This window comes from Lithobates pipiens, unplaced genomic scaffold, assembly GCF_037356315.1.
Source record: "Lithobates pipiens isolate NorthernLeopardFrog02 unplaced genomic scaffold, aLitPip1_a1.2 Scaffold_25, whole genome shotgun sequence".
NCBI lineage: Eukaryota > Metazoa > Chordata > Amphibia > Anura > Ranidae > Lithobates > Lithobates pipiens.
Window position 1 is genome coordinate 109488298 of NW_027507787.1, and position 18489 is coordinate 109506786.

The 18489-nt window shown below is 44.7% G+C and overlaps 4 pseudogenes; all 4 read right to left on the bottom strand.

The window, feature by feature from the left end:
* Positions 1–1348: 1348 nt before the first annotated feature.
* LOC143932549 (5S ribosomal RNA) lies at positions 1349–1467 on the bottom strand (annotated as a pseudogene).
* A 322-nt stretch (positions 1468–1789) lies between these two features.
* LOC143931391 (5S ribosomal RNA) lies at positions 1790–1908 on the bottom strand (annotated as a pseudogene).
* Positions 1909–2008: 100 nt separating this feature from the next.
* LOC143931864 (5S ribosomal RNA) lies at positions 2009–2127 on the bottom strand (annotated as a pseudogene).
* A 16206-nt stretch (positions 2128–18333) lies between these two features.
* LOC143932105 (5S ribosomal RNA) lies at positions 18334–18452 on the bottom strand (annotated as a pseudogene).
* Positions 18453–18489: the final 37 nt, after the last annotated feature.

Genomic DNA, 18489 nt, shown 5'->3' on the forward strand with positions numbered 1-18489 from the left:
GCTTCTGAGAGCAGCCCTATTTCTTGGACCCACGGGCTTGATTCCCATGGGGATCATACTGCTAGAGCAAGTACCTGTTGCATTGGATAGCTGGAGAGCTAGACGGCTAATCCATTTCCTCGGATCACTACCTAACCATTCGTTCTTCTCTAGACAATTCCACCCCTTCGAGGAACTTTGCCTGGATGATGGCCCAATTCGTGGTTCCCTCTCTAGGTCCTACCAAATCCTGACAGACGCACAATCCTCCACGGATCCACCCTTCCTAGCTAAATGGAAAAGGGACTTACAAACTACATTCTCCAAACCACAGAAGGACAGAATACTCTTTTTCGCCCATAAGTCGTCACTCTGCAGTAAATACCAGGAGATCTCATATAAGCTGATCACACGCTGGTATCGTACACCGGTGGTGTTGGCCAAAATATTCCCAGGTCAATCTGACCGCTGCTGTCACTGTGAGCAACAGGCTGGCACCATTCTCCACATTTTTTGGGAATGCCCTAAATTACAAACATTCTGGCAGCAGTTCTTCTCACTCTAACTCCTATGTCGAGAAAGCGTTATCATAAGTCCTTACTTAAACATCTCCTCAATGCAGCTAGGGCCTGCATCCCAAGTCAGTGGAAAGAGCAATCTGCTCCAATGGTGACCCAGTGGTTCGCAAGGGTAAATGATATTGAACGAATGGAAGACCTGACTGCCACAATGAGGGATAAAACGGAGGAGCATGGGAACAGATGGTTCTACTGGACCCAGTTTTGCTTTTCGGAAGAATACCTCCGCGAGACATAGTAAGCTCATGGTGATCATTGGAGATCGCTGTTCCAAACGTTGGACAGCTGATGATCTGGTGAGCCGAGGGCGTCTCTTGCTCCCTGGGAGGGGACCCCATCCTATCCACTCTACCCACGACACCCCCTTACCCCTTCTTTTCCTTTTCTGCCATTTCCTTCCCCAATCTTCTCTTTCCCCTTCTCCCTCTTTTCAGTTCTACTATTTCCCTTCTTAACTCAAAAAAGGGAAAAGAAAATGGTAGGTTCCGACCCCATTTGACTACTACACAATACTCTTCCCCTATCTATGGATATCTAAACTCTTCGAGGGTAGCAGGGCTAGTATCAATAATATTTTAAGTAGTAGAGGATCCCAACGAGATGGAGCTTTAATCTCATCTTGATATGACCGCAAAGCTGTACACGTGCTATTCTCCTCTGACTTCTTACCATTGGCTCTGATATCCATGCAATATGATCGTTTGTTTGTAACTATTTGTATCACACATTCTGTGAAGTTGCCTTTGCATTGTATGTCGCATACTACTAAATAAAAATAAAATAAAAAAAGAAGCCTATGGCACCTGGTATTCCCAGGCGGTCTCCCATCCAGGTACTAACCAGGCCTGACACTGTTTAGCATCCGAGATCAGACGAGATTGGGCGCTTTCAGGGTGATGGGGCCATAGGTGATCTCTTCGGGCACTCTCAACCCTCTTGACAAATGCCAAGATAGTCACCTTGAGATACAAGTGAAAAAAAACAGGTCAAGGTCAACAACATAAAAAGAAGAATACGGCACCTAGTATTCCAACGCCATCTCCCATCCAGGTACTAACTAGGCCCAACCCTTCTTAGCCTCAGAGAAGAGAAGAGATAGGGCTCTTTCAGGGTGATGCTGCTATAAGCGATCTCTTTGGGCACTCTCAACCCTCTTGACAAATGCCAAGATGGTCACCTTGGGAAACAAGCAAAAAAAAAAAAAACGAATCAACGCCAACAACATAAAAAGAAGCCTACAATAACTGGTATTCCCAGGTGGTCTCCCATCCAGGTACTAACCAGGCCCGACTCTTCTTAGCCTCCAAGATCAGATGAGATTGGGTGCTTTCAGAGTGATGTGGCCATAGGCAATCTCTTCAGGCACTCTAAACCCTCTTGACAAACACCAAGATGGTCACTTTGGGAAACAAGCGAAAAAAAAACAGGTCAACGCCAACAACATAAAAAGAAGTCTACGACACCTGGTATTCCCAGGCGGTCTCCCATCCAGGCACTAACAAGGCCCGACTCTTCTTAGCCTCCAAGATCCAACGAGATCGGGTGCTTTCAGGGTGATGTGCCCGTAGGCTATCTCTTCAGGCACTTTCAACCCTCTTGACAAACGCCAAGATGGTCACCTTGGGAAACAAGCAAAAACAATAAAAACAAGTCGGAAGCTAGAGACAATACGGCCCGAGTCCTCAATTTAATCCATGCGGCGCATGTACAGGGAAGGCCCTTGCTTATGTTGTCAACGGACGCGGATAAGGCCTTTGACAGGGTGGCCTGGCACTTTATGTAGGCCACCCTGGAACATATAGGTCTTGGCTCCAACATGATGAGCTGGGTAATGTCGCTTTACTCCACGCCGTCGGCAGCGGTACGGGTGAACGAGTGGTGCTCGGACTCTTTCACCATCACTAATGGGACGAGGCAGGGGTGCCCTCTGTCTCCCCTAATTTTTATTCTGACACTGGAACCACTTATGTGTCACGTTCGGAATGACCCGAATGTTACTGGCATATCCAAACCCTCGGCACACCACAAAATTGCGGCGTACACTGACGATCTAATTTTTTTCCGTCTCCAATCCACACATTTTGCTTCCCAATATACTTGCGTCTCTACAGCGATACGGCAGCCTATCAAACTATAAAATCAATTGCGCCAAGTCGGCTGTATTGAATATATATCGGTCCCGGATGGTGAGGCCAAGAGGCTCCGCTCCGCTTTTCCATTCTACTGGGCTGAAAAATCTATATGTTACCTGGGCGTTGACATCGCAGCGGATTTAGCGCAATTGTACCCGCTTAATTTTGTCCCTCTCCTGGATAGACTGAAATCTGATTTGGGAAACTGGCATGCTTTAACACTGACCTGGTTCGGGCGATGTAATGCATTCAAAATGACAGCCCTCCCGCGGATCTTATACATGTTCCAGACATTACCGATCCGGTTACCCCCAACTTTTTTCAGACAACTGCAGGTGCTGCTCCGGGACTTTATTTGGGCGTGCAAACCGCCCAGAGCCCGTTTGCAATAGCTTGCCAGACCAAAGGACAAGGGGGGTCTGGGTCTCCCAGATCTCAGACAATACTACAGAGTGACTCTGCTAGCGAGAGTCGTTGATTGGCATTGTAATGGCCCACACAAGCAGTGGGTGGAGATGGAGATTGAGGATGGATCCATTCCCCTATTGACCTCCCCGTGGCTCCTGTCCTCCCTACCAAAAGACCTCAGAGGTCACCCCGTAGTGGGAGCTACGTTGGCTGTTGTGCGGAGGTTGTTCCGCTGCACACACATTGCTCCCCTGCCATCACCAATGACTCCGGTTATAGGTAATCCAGACTTCCCACCGGGATTTACCAACAAGAAACTGCGACAGTTGACAGTGGTGGGGAAACAGCGTCTGGGAGAGGTTTGGCCCTCGGGAGGGCTCCCGACCACGCAAACTGTCGCCGAGCTTTCTGACCCTCCGCTTGACTTGTTTAGTACTTATCAACTTCGTCACTTTCTTCTGGCCATACAAAGGGCCCCCTACACTCCTAGAGACCTGACACCCTATGAATCCATCTGTCACAAAAGGGAACCTGTGCGACACACCCTCTCCCTCCTGTACAACCTATTGAGTAGTCAGGAGGAGGAGTCGACCCCCACCATTTATCCACAAATGGGAGAGGGACTTAGGCATCACATTTACCCCACAACAGATAGGGAAGATCCTGACCTTAGTACATAAAGCTTCCATCGCAAACCAATATCAAGAATCAGGATACAAGATAGTCTCACGCTGGTATAGAGTCCCATACCTTCTGAATAAAATGGATAGATCGATCCCGGATGTTTGTTGGAGGTGAAGTTCAGATACAGGGACCATGGGACACCTTTTCTGGGCATGCCCGGCCTTGAGGAACTTTTGGGTTCCCAGCAGCGTGCCTTCTACACTTGACCGAACAGCCTGTTCGAAAATACAAAAAAACCCTCACAATGCAACTCCTGAATGCCGCCCGGGCCTGCATTCCCGCACTGTGGAGGCAGCCTCAGCCCCCATCCAAGGTGCTGTGGTATTCCAAAGTCAATCATATTCTCCAGATGGAAGAATTGACCGCCACCCTTCACAACACTGAAGAGGCTGTTAGTGTTACATGGAGGCCCTGGAGGTATTTTACTGGTACTCGAGAATACATTCGGGAGGTGAGCAGTGCCTCTGTCCCAGAAAACGACTGAACATCTAACGTTTACCTACGTAGGCCATGTCTGCCCTGGGTGGCATTCCCTCCCTCCCTTTTTGTCTTTATTTTTCTTTTTTTCCCTGCCGCATTCCCCCCACCTCCTTTCTCTCCGTCTTTGCACTCTCTTCTTCCCCCGTCCTCCCTTTTGACTATGCCTTGTCTCCTTACTAGCCTTCGGGACCCAGAAGAACCCCAGGGTTCTGGACATGCCCGGCTCATATTTTACTCTGGTTCACGTAGGTCATGATAAGCTGGCTCGCTGTGGTCCCAGTTGTTCTCCATGATTACATTTGTCCGAACGGAGCTGCACTAGTTATACTGTACTACATGTCGGAGGTGGGGTTTCTCTCTTTTCTGCATGAAACTGTAGGACTCCCCTCTGAGAACCCAGAGTTATTTGGCTGCCTATTTTTTGTTACCATGTAATGGTGACCCTGGGTCATGCTGTATGGTTGACTGTTATATTTATGTTGTTCTACTTAATAAAAGAATAATAAAAATAAAAAAAAATAAGTCAATGCCAACAACTTAAAACTAAAGCCTATGGCATCGAGAAATCCCAGGCGGTCTCCCATCCAGGTACTAACCATGTCCCAACCCTGCTTAGCCTCTGAGATCAAATGCACGCTCAACCCTCTTGACAAACGCCAAGATGGTCACCTTGGTAAACAAGCGAAAATAAACAGGTAAACGCCAACAACATAAAAAGAAGCCTACGGCGCCTGGTATTCACAGATGGTCTCCCATACAGGTATTAACCAGGCCGTACACTGCTAGGCCTCCGAGATCAGATGAGATTGTGCGCTTTCAGGGTGATGTGGCCATAGGTGTTCTATTTAGACACTCTCAACCCTCTTGACAAATAGCAAGATGGTTATCTTGGGAAACAAGTGAAAAAAATCAGGTCAACGCCAACAACATAGACCCTGGCGGTCTCCCATCTGACCCAGACCCTGCTTAGCCTCTGAGATCGGGCGCTTTCAGGGTGATGTGACCTCAGGCGAACGCTTTGGGACATACTCAAAACTCTTGACTGATGCTAAAATGGTCACCTTGGGAAACAAGCGAAAGAAAAACAGGTCAAAGCCAACAATATAAAAAGATTCCTACGGCACCTTTAATTAGGTACTATCCAGGTCGGACCCTGCTTAGCCTCTGAGATCAGATGAGATCGGGCGCTTTCAGGGGGATGTGGTCATAGGAGTTAAATTATGTACTGTTGTTCTGTATTTTAGCCGTTCTTATATTTTGTTTTATGTTGCAACCATCGAATCTCATTGCTATTCCGACATTCTGCCTTAATGAGGATATTACCCTTTTGTGTATTCACTTTATCTCGACCTATATGCCTCAATATTTTCCTAATTTGTTTTGCTATACTTATTATTATTATATTATAGAGATTATTAACTCTAAATCATTGTAAACCTAACCATAGTTATAATGTCTACAGCTAATTTTACGTTAAAGCAAAAGTCACACAAAACCATCTTTTTAAATCCTTTTACACACTGCACATAAGAGCAATGCAACCATCTCTCTCGACCTCTATGCAATAGGATTCTCTTTCTGACTCTATTTTGTGTATTACTTCTTCTCCACATTAACTGTCACACTGATAACCATTTGTAACACCTAACACTTGCAACACATTTTTTAACAGCAGCAAAATGTGAGAAAAGCAGTGGGGTGGTTTACTTGATTGAGAAGTGGTTGCAGTAGCAAAGCATAGCAATACAGTTTGATTACATTAATAACACATAATGCAACTATTTTAAATTCACCTCATGCATACATCCTAATGTAAGCTGTCTATCACTATTAATGTTCATGGTTACTGATACATTATGCCGATAAGCAGTGGAAACGGAAAACAGTCAGTGTAAGCCGTCTTCGTGCGTAACAAAATTAATGGAACGATTTAAACGTTGGAATTTTCAAGCTACGTCAATTTACTCTTAAATAGCCTTTAGCTGCTTAGCTCACACTTTGCTGTATGTAGCCGCGTTTACATGTAAGTAACCAATGGGGATTGACATTTCATGTCCATCTCACATCTCTAATGCAATTTGCCTCTTTGCCATGTCATACTTTGCCATTTATTATACCTTCTCACCCGATAGAAACCTAGTCGTTGCTGATATTTCATGATTACAGCAATCATCTCATCTAATTGCTATTCCGACAATATGATCATTTCCCAATCATTTTCAAGCTACTGCAAGTAACGCTTCCGATCTCTTTTCAACTGCAATACATAATCTCTGCAATATTAAGTAATATTTAGCTGCTTAGCTCACACTTTGCTGTATGTAGCCACGTTAACTGTATTAATGGTTACATGTAAATAACCAATGGGTATTGACATTTCATCTCTAATTCACATTCACATTTCTAATGCAGTTTGTCTCTTTTGCCATGTCATACTTTGCCAGTTATTATACGTTCTCATCCTTAAAGACACGTAAGGATCCTGAAAACGATAGAAACCTAGTCACGTCCTTGCTGATATTTCATGATTACAGCAATCATCTCATCTAATTGCTATTCCGACATTCTGCCTTGGAATTACTTTGCAACGCTCTATTGAACAATGTAAAGGTAAGCTATATATTTTGTGTATTTCCACTTAAACTCGACCTGTATATACTGTCTCAATATTATCCTTTCTAATTTTGCTAAATTCGATTATAGAGTTTGCTATGTCTAAATCCAGGTTACCTACTCTCCTTTATTACGTATACTGCTAATTTTAGGATAATACAAAACCATCTTATTGCTGCTTTGAACGCTGCACATATTAAGAGTAATGCAATGCTACTGATGGGAACAGTTTAATTGCTCTTCTCACATTTAGCTGGTATCTCTCTATAGGAAACTGAATTTGTACCACAACGATCACTCATCTAATATCAGTCAACTCAGTGCCACCGGGATAACTTTTACTTTTAGATTAATGAAATGATTTCTCAGTGATTTTGAAGCTACTGCAAGTAACGCTTCCGATCTTTTTTCAACTGCAATACTTTATCTCTGATATGTTAAGTAATATTTAGCTGCTTAGCTCACACTTTGCTGTATGTAGCCGCGTTAACTGCATTAATGGTTACATGTAAATAACCAATGGGGATTGACATTTCATGTCTATCTCACATCTCTAATGCAATTTGCCTCTTTGCCATGTCATACTTTGCCATTTATTATACCTTCTCACCCGATAGAAACCTAGTCGTTGCTGATATTTCATGATTACAGCAATCATCTCATCTAATTGCTATTCCGACAATATGATCATTTCCCAATCATTTTCAAGCTACTGCAAGTAACGCTTCCGATCTCTTTTCAACTGCAATACATAATCTCTGCAATATTAAGTAATATTTAGCTGCTTAGCTCACACTTTGCTGTATGTAGCCACGTTAACTGTATTAATGGTTACATGTAAATAACCAATGGGTATTGACATTTCATCTCTAATTCACATTCACATTTCTAATGCAGTTTGTCTCTTTTGCCATGTCATACTTTGCCAGTTATTATACGTTCTCATCCTTAAAGACACGTAAGGATCCTGAAAACGATAGAAACCTAGTCACGTCCTTGCTGATATTTCATGATTACAGCAATCATCTCATCTAATTGCTATTCCGACATTCTGCCTTGGAATTACTTTGCAACGCTCTATTGAACAATGTAAAGGTAAGCTATATATTTTGTGTATTTCCACTTAAACTCGACCTGTATATACTGTCTCAATATTATCCTTTCTAATTTTGCTAAATTCGATTATAGAGTTTGCTATGTCTAAATCCAGGTTACCTACTCTCCTTTATTACGTATACTGCTAATTTTAGGATAATACAAAACCATCTTATTGCTGCTTTGAACGCTGCACATATTAAGAGTAATGCAATGCTACTGATGGGAACAGTTTAATTGCTCTTCTCACATTTAGCTGGTATCTCTCTATAGGAAACTGAATTTGTACCACAACGATCACTCATCTAATATCAGTCAACTCAGTGCCACCGGGATAACTTTTACTTTTAGATTAATGAAATGATTTCTCAGTGATTTTGAAGCTACTGCAAGTAACGCTTCCGATCTTTTTTCAACTGCAATACTTTATCTCTGATATGTTAAGTAATATTTAGCTGCTTAGCTCACACTTTGCTGTATGTAGCCGCGTTAACTGCATTAATGGTTACATGTAAATAACCAATGGGGATTGACATTTCATGTCTATCTCACATCTCTAATGCAATTTGTCTCTTTGCCATGTCATACTTTGCCAGTTATTATACTTACTCATCCTTAAAGACACGTAAGGATCCTGAAAAACGATAGAAACCTTGTCACGTCCTTGCTGATATTTCATGATTACAGCAATCATCTCATCTAATTGCTATTCCGACATTCTGCCTTGGAATTACTTTGCAACGCTCTATTGAACAATGTAAAGGTAAGCTAGATATTTTGTGTATTTCCACTTAAACTCGACTTTTATATACTGTCTCAATATTATCCGTTCTAATTTTGCTAAATTAGATTGTAGAGTTTGCTATGTCTAAATACACGTTACCTACTCACTTTTATTACGTATACTGCTAATTTTAGGGTAATACAAAACTATCTTATTGCTTCTTTACACGCTGCACGTTTTTAAGAGTAATGCAATGCTACCGTGAACAGTTTAATTGCTCGTTTCACATATAGCTGGTATCTCTCTGCTATAGGAAACTGAATTTGTATTACAACGATCACTCATCTAATATCAGTCCACTCAGTGCTACCTGGATAACTTTTACATTTAGAGTAATGAAATGATTTCTCAGTCATTTTGGAGCTACTGCAACTAACGCTTCCGATCTCATTTCGACTGCAATACTTAATCTCTGCTATTGCAGAATATTTAGCTGCTTTGCTGTACGTAGCCGTGGGGATTGGCATTTCATCTCTAATTCATATTCACAATTCTAATGCAGTTTGTCTTTTTGCCATGGCATCCTCTGCCCGTTATTATCCTTTCTCATCCTTATGCTATATTTGGGGTATATTCACTACATGATTAAAGACACGTAATGAACCTGATTGATAAAAACCTACACACGTCGTTGCTGTTATTTAGTGTATTTCCACTTAAACCCGACCTGTATATACTGTCTCAATATTAATTTTAGAGTTATTTTGCTATATTTATTATTAGAATAAACAGATTACTATCTCTAAATCCTGGTACACCAGCTCACACTTAACCATCTCATTTCTACCTTACACGCAGCACATATTAACATATTAACATTTAGCCGGTATCTCTCTGCAATAGTAAACGAAATGTGTAGATCACTCATCTAATATCGTCTTTTCAGTGCTACCGGAACAACTTTTAAATTTAGAGTAATACAACGATTTCTCAGTTTTATGATACTACTGCAACTTACGCTTTGGATCTCTTTCCTGATAAATTACGCTCTGCAATATAGCAAGTCTGCATACACTAGCCTCTCTTTGTAACCCAACTTCTCTCTCTGTATACCTTAGCCTTCATCTCTTGCATAAACCAGGACCTTCTTCTGTATAATCTAGCCTATCTGTATACACTAGCCTGTTTTTTGTACACATTTGCCTCTCTGTATAAACTAACCGGTCTTCTGTATACACTAGTCCGCCTGTATACACTAGCAAGTATGCATACTCTTGCCTCTCTCTCTGTATACCCTAGCCTCCATCTCTGCATACCCAGGACGTTCTTCTGTTTAATCTAGTCTATCTGTATACACTAGCCTGTCTTTTGTACACATTAGCCTCTCTGTATAAACTAGCCGGTCCTGTGTATACACTAGTCCGTCTGTATACACTAGCAAGTCTGTGTAACCAAGCCTCTCTCTCTGCATACCCTAGCCTCCATCTCTTGCATAAACCAGGACCTTCTTCTGTATAATCTAGCCTATCTGTATACACTAGCCTGTCTTTTGTACACATTAGCCTCTCTGTGTAAACTAGCCGGTCTACTGTATACACTAGTCCATCTGTATACACTAGCAAGTCTGCATAATCCTGCCTCTCTGTGTAACCCAGCCTCTCTTTCTCTCTCTCTCTCTGTATACCATAGCCTCCATCTCTGCATACCCAGGACGTTCTTCTGTATAATCTAGCCTATCTGTATAAACTAGCTTGTCTTTTGTACACATTAGCCTCTCTGTATAAACTAGCCGGTCCTCTGTATACACTAGTCCGTCTGTATACACTAGCAAGTCTGTGTAACCAAGCTTCTCTCTCTGCATACCCTAGCCTCCATCTCTTGCATAACCAGGACCTTCTTCTGTATAATCTAGCCTATCTGTATAAAATAGCCTGTCTTTTGTACACATTAGCCTCTCTGTATAAACTAGCCGGTCTACTGTATACACTAGTCCATCTGTATACACTAGCAAGTCTGCATACTCCTGCCTCTCTGTGTAACCCAGCCTCTCTCTCTCTCTCTGTATACCATAGCCTCCATCTCTGCATACCCAGGACGTTCTTCTGTATAATCTAGCCTATCTGTATAAACTAGCTTGTCTTTTGTACACATTAGCCTCTCTGTATAAACTAGCCGGTCCTCTGTATACACTAGTCCGTCTGTATACACTAGCAAGTCTGTGTAACCAAGCTTCTCTCTCTGCATACCCTAGCCTCCATCTCTTGCATAACCAGGACCTTCTTCTGTATAATCTAGCCTATCTGTATAAACTAGCCTGTCTTTTGTACACATTAGCCTCTCTGTATAAACTAGCCGGTCTACTGTATACACTAGTCCATCTGTATACACTAGCAAGTCTGCATACTCCTGCCTCTCTGTGTAACCCAGCCTCTCTCTCTCTCTCTCTCTCTGTATACCCTAGCCTCCATCTCTGCATACCCAGGATGTTCTTCTGTATAATCTAGCCTATCTGTATAAACTAGCCTGTCTTTTGTACACATTAGCCTCTCTGTATAAACTAGCTGGTCTTCTGTATACACTAGTCCGTCAGTATACACTAGCAAGTCTGCATACTCTAGCCTCTCTGTGTAACACAGTCTCTCTCTCTGTATACCCTAGCCTCCATCGCTGCATACCCAGGACGTTCTTCTGTATAATCTAGCCTATCTATATACACTAGCCTGTGTTTTGTACACTTTAGCCTCTCTGTATAAACTAGCCGGTCTTCTGCATACACGAGTCTCTCTGTAGACCCTTGGATGTCTTTTGTATACACTAGCTGCTCTTTATACATTAGCTCTCTGTATACCCAAGCCTCTCTGTATACACTAGTCCGTCTGTATACACTAGCAAGTCTGCATACTCTAGCCTCTCTGTGTAACACAGTCTCTTTCTCTGTATACCCTAGCCTCCATCTCTGCATACCCAGGACGTTCTTCTGTATAATCTAGCCTATCTATATACACTAGCCTGTGTTTTGTACACTTTAGCCTCTCTGTAAAAACTAGCCGGTCTTCTGCATACACGAGTCTCTCTGTAGACCCTTGGATGTCTTTTGTATACACTAGCTGCTCTTTATACATTAGCTCTCTGTATACCCAAGCCTCTCTGTATACACTAGTCCGTCTGTATACACTAGCAAGTCTGCATACTCTAGCCTCTCTGTGTAACACAGTCTCTTTCTCTGTATACCCTAGCCTCCATCTCTGCATACCCAGGACGTTCTTCTGTATAATCTAGCCTATCTATATACACTAGCCTGTGTTTTGTACACTTTAGCCTCTCTGTATAAACTAGCCGGTCTTCTGCATACACGAGTCTCTCTGGAGACCCTTGGATGTCTTTTGTATACACTAGCTGCTCTTTATACATTAGCTCTCTGTATACACAAGCCTCTCTGTATACACTAGTCCGTCTGTATACACTAGCAAGTCTGCATACCCAAGATGTTCTTCTCTATAATCTAGCCTATTTGTATACACTAGCCTATCTTTTGCACACATTAGCCTCCCTATATAAACTAGCCGGTCTTCTGTATACACTAGTCCGTCTGTATACACTAGCAAGTATGCATACTCTAGCCTCTCTCTCTGTATACCCTATCCTCCATCTCTGCATACCCAGGACGTTCTTCTGTATAATCTAGCCTATCTGTATACACTAGTGTATACAGACAGACTAGTGTATACAGAGGACCGGCTAATGTGTACAAAAGACAGGCTAATGTATACAGATAGTAATATGAGGGACACTCCTCACCCCCGCCCCCACCTACCAGATCTGACTTTCATCCCCTTGCCCTCTTTGCCCCGGTCATCTGGTGGCAGTTTTATGCACTCCCTGGCCCCCACCCATTCATAATCCTTACCGACCTTTCCTTCCGCTGCTCACAGGAACACACTGGATGACTTGTCTAATTAACCAACTTGTACAAGACACCGCTAGCCTCCTGTCTGACACCGGTCCCCCTTGGAGGCTTTACCCCTCACTGTTTGGGTGGTCCCTGCCTCTCCCTGGATGCTCCACATATACCACAACGACATTGTCAGAGGGGCACCACTTGACAGGACACGGGGCTGTCATGCCGGTGGCATCTCCCATTGGAGGAAGGGATGATAGCCCCAACCCCTTGGCAGCAGGTTCTTTCATGTACAGACCAGGGCGGCTCATCTTCCCTTCTGGAGTCTTGACCTTAGATGGGGGAGTTGCACTTTGGGGGATCTGAGTGATACCTAGTGCGCTGTACTGGAAGGGCTTGATATTCCCGCATATGTGTCCCCTCCCCCTGGTTGCGCCCCTCGTCCCCCCCTCTGGCTCCCACCTACTCTTTGCCGACATTGCCTTCTGCAGCTTTTGGGGACCCTGGATGACTTATTTATTGAGCCTATTGGTACAAGACACTGCTTCCCTCCAGGGTGATACTTATTATTATTACCCCTTACTGTTTGGGCAGTCCCAGCCTCCCTCTGGATGCTCTACACAGCCCCCGATGGCGATGCAGGAGAGACACTAATTGGCGGGCCCCAGGACTGCTGCTCGGGTGAAGTCTCCCGTTGGATGGAGGGATGGTGGCCCCAGCCCCTTGCCTGCCAGATTTTCCATGCACCGACCAGGGCTGCTCCTCTTTCATCATGATGTGGTGACCATGGAGGGGAGGAGTTGAAATTTATGGGGTCTGGGTGTTTGCTGGTGGGAGTGCGCTAAAGGACTTGACATTTCCGCATGTTTTTCCCCTCTCCCCTGTTTCCCACCCTTCCCTTCCCTCCTTTCCCTACCCCTTTCCCCCTTTCTACTCCCCCTTTCCCTGCCCCTTTTCCCCCAGGGCGTGGACGGGGGAAAGGGGGTAAGAAGAGGATAATCTGCCAAAGGGAGCAATGGATTTGTTCGGGGACTGCATGTACTTTAGGGGATTGGGTCGGGGGGTGGTGGATCCCATTCTGTGATGCCTTTTCTGTTGTGACGGGCTCCCTCGTGCATGCCTACGTTTAGGGCGAGCCGAGGAGACCCCTCAGTGCTGACAGTTATATGCTCTACCTCTGTTTTGGTTATACTATTGTTTTTTGGTTCTATGATGTTACTGATTGTCTTTTATTTGCATACCAGTATCAGACGTGACATTTACCACTGCCGGGACTGGGGGGACTAGGATTCGGGGGCTCCCTCTTGACCTGTCTACCCACCAACCCAAGTAGGACAGCGCTTTAAACCCAGTGTACATCTGGTAAGCGCTATAGCATAATTGTGCTGTTTTAGTATACCCTTCCTGTACTGTTGAGTGCGGACAACCCTTAATTTCCCTCTCCTCCTGGGGTTGAGGTGCCCGGCCTCTTTTTCCCTTTACCTTTCCTTCCATTTGCCCTTCCTTTCTCCCCCTTAGTTCCCGCCATGCATTACCTACCCAAAACCTACCTTGGTTCAACTTTCTTTGCTTTTCTCTGACGTCCCCCTCCCCCTCCCCGAGGAGCGAAGGCAGACTCAGTCAAGGTCACCTCTCTAAACGTTAAGGAACTGAACTCCCCTGAAAAACGGTGGATCCTCCTGTGAGAACTGAAGACTTCCTGTACTGATGTGGCCTTTATACAAGAAACACATTTTAAAAATACTAGCCTCCCCTTTCTATGGTTGAGATCCTTCCCTAAGGTCTACCACTCTACTAACCCCTCCTCTAAGACCAAGGGAGTCTCCATTCTGATCTCTAGCAGGCTCCCCTGGGTTCTCCAGGATTCTCTGGTGGACCCTGGGAGCCGATATCTTTTTCTTAGGGGCCACATTGGAGAGCGCCTTTTTACATTTGCCACTGTGTACGCTCCCAATGATCACCAAGACACGTTCCTCGAAACTACCCTGCACAGATTATGTGACTTTCGGGAGGGCCAGTTGATATTAGGTGGGGACTTTAATGTCCCCTTTCGCCATCGGTTGACACTTCTGCCTCTTTCTCCTCGCTCCTCATTTCCTCTAGAAAGCGGATTACTAAGTGTTTACTGAATGACCAATTAGTTGATGTCTGGCGTCTGCAACACTCTGGGGAAAGGGACTACTCTTTTTGCTCTTCCCCTCACAAATCATACTTGAGGATAGACTTCTTCTTGATTCCACATGACCAACTGCACTTGGTGAGCTCTTCCTCCATCGGCCATATAACTTGGTCCGACCACGCTCCTGTAGCCCTTACCTACACCCTCTCTAGGAACCCATCACCTAGGTCTCTATTCTGGCACCTTAATGAGAGCCTTCTCCAGATACCGGAAGTTTTAGCAGATGTGACCAGGGAATTGGACCTTTATTTCCAAGAAAACTAAACGCAGGACTGTGACCCGGGGATAATTTGGGAGGCTCTCAAGTCAGTACTCCGCAGGGTACTTATCAGGCACGGGGCGCGCATCAAACAAACATGGAAGGAACAGCTTGCTAATCTGTTTCGTGAACTTGCCTCTGTGGAAGCAAAACATAAACATGCCCCCTCACGGATCTTAGAGATTGAATTCGGGACACTCCGTACCCATATTGCTGACCTACTCCATTATAAAGCGAAAGCGGCACTCCAGTTTTGTCGTAAACTGACGTAGGAGTCAGGGGACAAATGCGGAAAAATCTTAGCCAGGTCGGTAAAGGAGTTGAAATCTGGCTCTTACATACCACAGTTGATAGATGAGAATGGCCAGAGGGCCTCTACCCCAACCCAAATAGCCGAAGTCTTTGAAAAATGTTACTCTGATCTCTACAACCTGCCCGATTCAGGGTCTGGACAGGACAATATAGACAGATATGTAACCGGTTCTGGTCTACCAACCCTCTCATCGGAATCACGGGAGTACTTGGAGGACCCGATCACACTGGAAGAAGTCCAGACAGCCGTGGGACCTCCGAAGGTGGGTAAGGCTCCGGGCCCTGACGGATATACCGCACAATACTTTAAGACCTTCCTCCCTATTCTCGGCCCGCGCTTGGTGAATTTATTTAATACTCTGAGCTCGAATGGGGATTTTCCTGAGGATACCCTTAGAGCCCACATCTCGTTGATACCTAAGGAGGGCAAAGACCCGGGCCTATGTGGGAGCTACAGACCCATTTCCCTCCTAAATTCGGTCCTAAAACTATTCTCTAAAATCCTCGCCACGTGATTGGCACATCACTTGCAGTCCCTTATACATATTGACCAGTTAGGTTTTATTCCCACCAGGGAAGATAGGAACAACACCATTAAGGTGCTTACCCTGATCCATAAAGCAAAGTCATCTGGGACCCCTTGTCTTTTCATGAGTACTGATGCCGAGAAGGCTTTTGATCGGGTCAAATGGACAATGATGTTCTCGGTCCTTCGCCATATAGGTCTGAGTGAACGGATGCTGGCATGGATAAGTAAGATATACTCACGCCCTTCAGCTCAAGTCAAAGCGAATGGGGTTCTCTCATCTCCCCTTGACATCGGGAATGGGACCAGACAAGGTTGCCCCCTGTCGCCCCTATTATTCGCACTGTCATTGGAACCCTTTCTCTCCACAATTCGACAAAACTCAGACATAACGGGACTCCAAATGGGTACTATTGAGTGCAAGATATCTGCCTACACGGATGACATGCTGTTCTCGCTGACGAATCCCAGAGTTTCCTTGCCAAATCTCCTTCGGGAATTCCAGATATACGGGATACTTCTTGAAATCAAAGGCCATGGGGGTTACAGTCCCCCCGCAAATGTTAATAGACTTGCAGTCCAATTTTCGATTTAAATGGACCCATACAGCCCTTAAGTACTTAGGTACTTACATTCCACCGGACATCGTGCGTACGTTTATGTTGAACTTCCCCCCACCCCTTGTCACTAAGATCCGCAGTTTGCTTCACGGGTGGCATTCTGGCCTCCATTCCTGGTTCAGGAGATGCAATCTCATTAAAATGAACATACTCCCTAAATTTACTTATCTTTTCCAAGCTCTCCCGGTCCAGATTCCAGTCCCGTTTTTTAAGCAAGCTCAATCCTTGCTCACTCAATTTAACTGGGCCCACAAAATCCCAGACTTAAGCGGTCACAGCGGACATTGTCTAAACAACAGGGAGGGTTGGTTCTCCCTGACTTGAGACGCTACTACCTGGCCTCCCATCTGGGGCGTGTATTGGACTGGAATCGAAACAAACTTTCTAAGCTCACTCCCGAATTCCGCTAAGAAGCGCCATGTGGTGCTATAAGTATTTACCCACAGAATTTATGTCACATCCCACTATAGGGGCTTAGTTGAAAGTCAGTCACCTGATCGTTACCCAAAACACACTCACGTCTTTGACTTCCCTATTCCCTATACGTGGCCATCCAACCTTTGAACTGGGGACCCACTTAGAAATTCCAACCTAGACAATGCATCTAAATTCGTCATTGATGGAAAATGGCCTTCTTTCTCAACCCTAACAGATCCGACAGGGCTTTTTCAACTGCCTTTTTGGAGAGCGGCGCAACGACATCATTTTCTCCATTCCATCCCCAATCCTCAAATGTTCGCCCGCCCTCAGACGGAGTTTGAGACTCTATGCAGGAGCGAAGGCCCTTTGGCCCACATTCTCTCTCAAACAGATTACCCACACTTAACCTGTCTGTCCAACTGGGAAAAGGACCTTAATTGCTCATTTTCCCTAGCACAGAGACAACGCATTATCACTTTGGCTCTCAAAATGTCGCTGTGCACGAAGATACAGGAGACGAATTTTAAACTTCTCACCAGGTGGTATTTGACACCATCAAAGCTGCAGAAATGTTTCCCCTCTTCCTCGAACATATGCTGGAGGTGTGGAGAAGAAGAGGGCACGTTGCTGCACATTTTTTGGTCCTGCCCCAGCTTGGTGGACTTCTGGACAGAGATCCGATGCATAACACAAAAATTCACAGACTTCTCCATCCAGGAAGAGGCTGCATTCTTTCTCTTGCACCATTCACAGATTCCCATTAAGAAGTACAAAAAAAATCAATTTTACGGCATGTGATAAATGCGGCAAAATCCTGCATCCCTCTCTATTGGAAAAAATGTTCCCCTCCTTTCATTACTCACTGGCTTAGGAAAATAGAGGACATTAAAAAAAATGGAGGACTTGATCCTCACATCACAAGGTAAACAAGACTTTTTTAAACAAACCTGAGACATCTGGAATACCTTTATATTCTACCTGGAAGGATGTCGCCTGCTATCGCCTTAGTGCTCTGAGCTTTCCTTGACTGGCCCCTTGGACAGTGGCTGCCATCGTGTCTCGTCCCCTCTTCTCCTTTCCTGATCTTTCAACCCTTCTCTTTTCTGCCTTCCTCCCCTATCTCTCACCCCCTCCACCCCCTCTCTCTTTTGGAAAAAGTGGAAAATTGGGAATGACGGCCCCACACCCCCCTCTGGATGGATTATGCCGGAGGGACCTGGGGTTTGTGTGACCCTGGATCTTGGTACAGTACTTTATCTGTGCCTCGAATCATTGTGATTGATGGAAGGCAGACTCACAGTTGCGAATATACCTGTATCAAGTATTGTTCAGCTGCTTTTTGCTCTGTATTTCTCTGTTGCATTATGTACTCGGGGGACCGTCTTCCCCTATTTGGAGAAAAAATTATATTTGAAAAAAAAAAAGAAGCCTACGACACCTGGTATTCCCAGGCGGTCTCCCATCCAGGCATTAACCAGGCCCGACCCTGTTTAGCCTCCAAGATCAGACGAGATGGAACAGATTCAGGGTGATGTGGCCGTAGCCAATATCTTCAGGCACTCTCAACTCTCTTGACAAACAC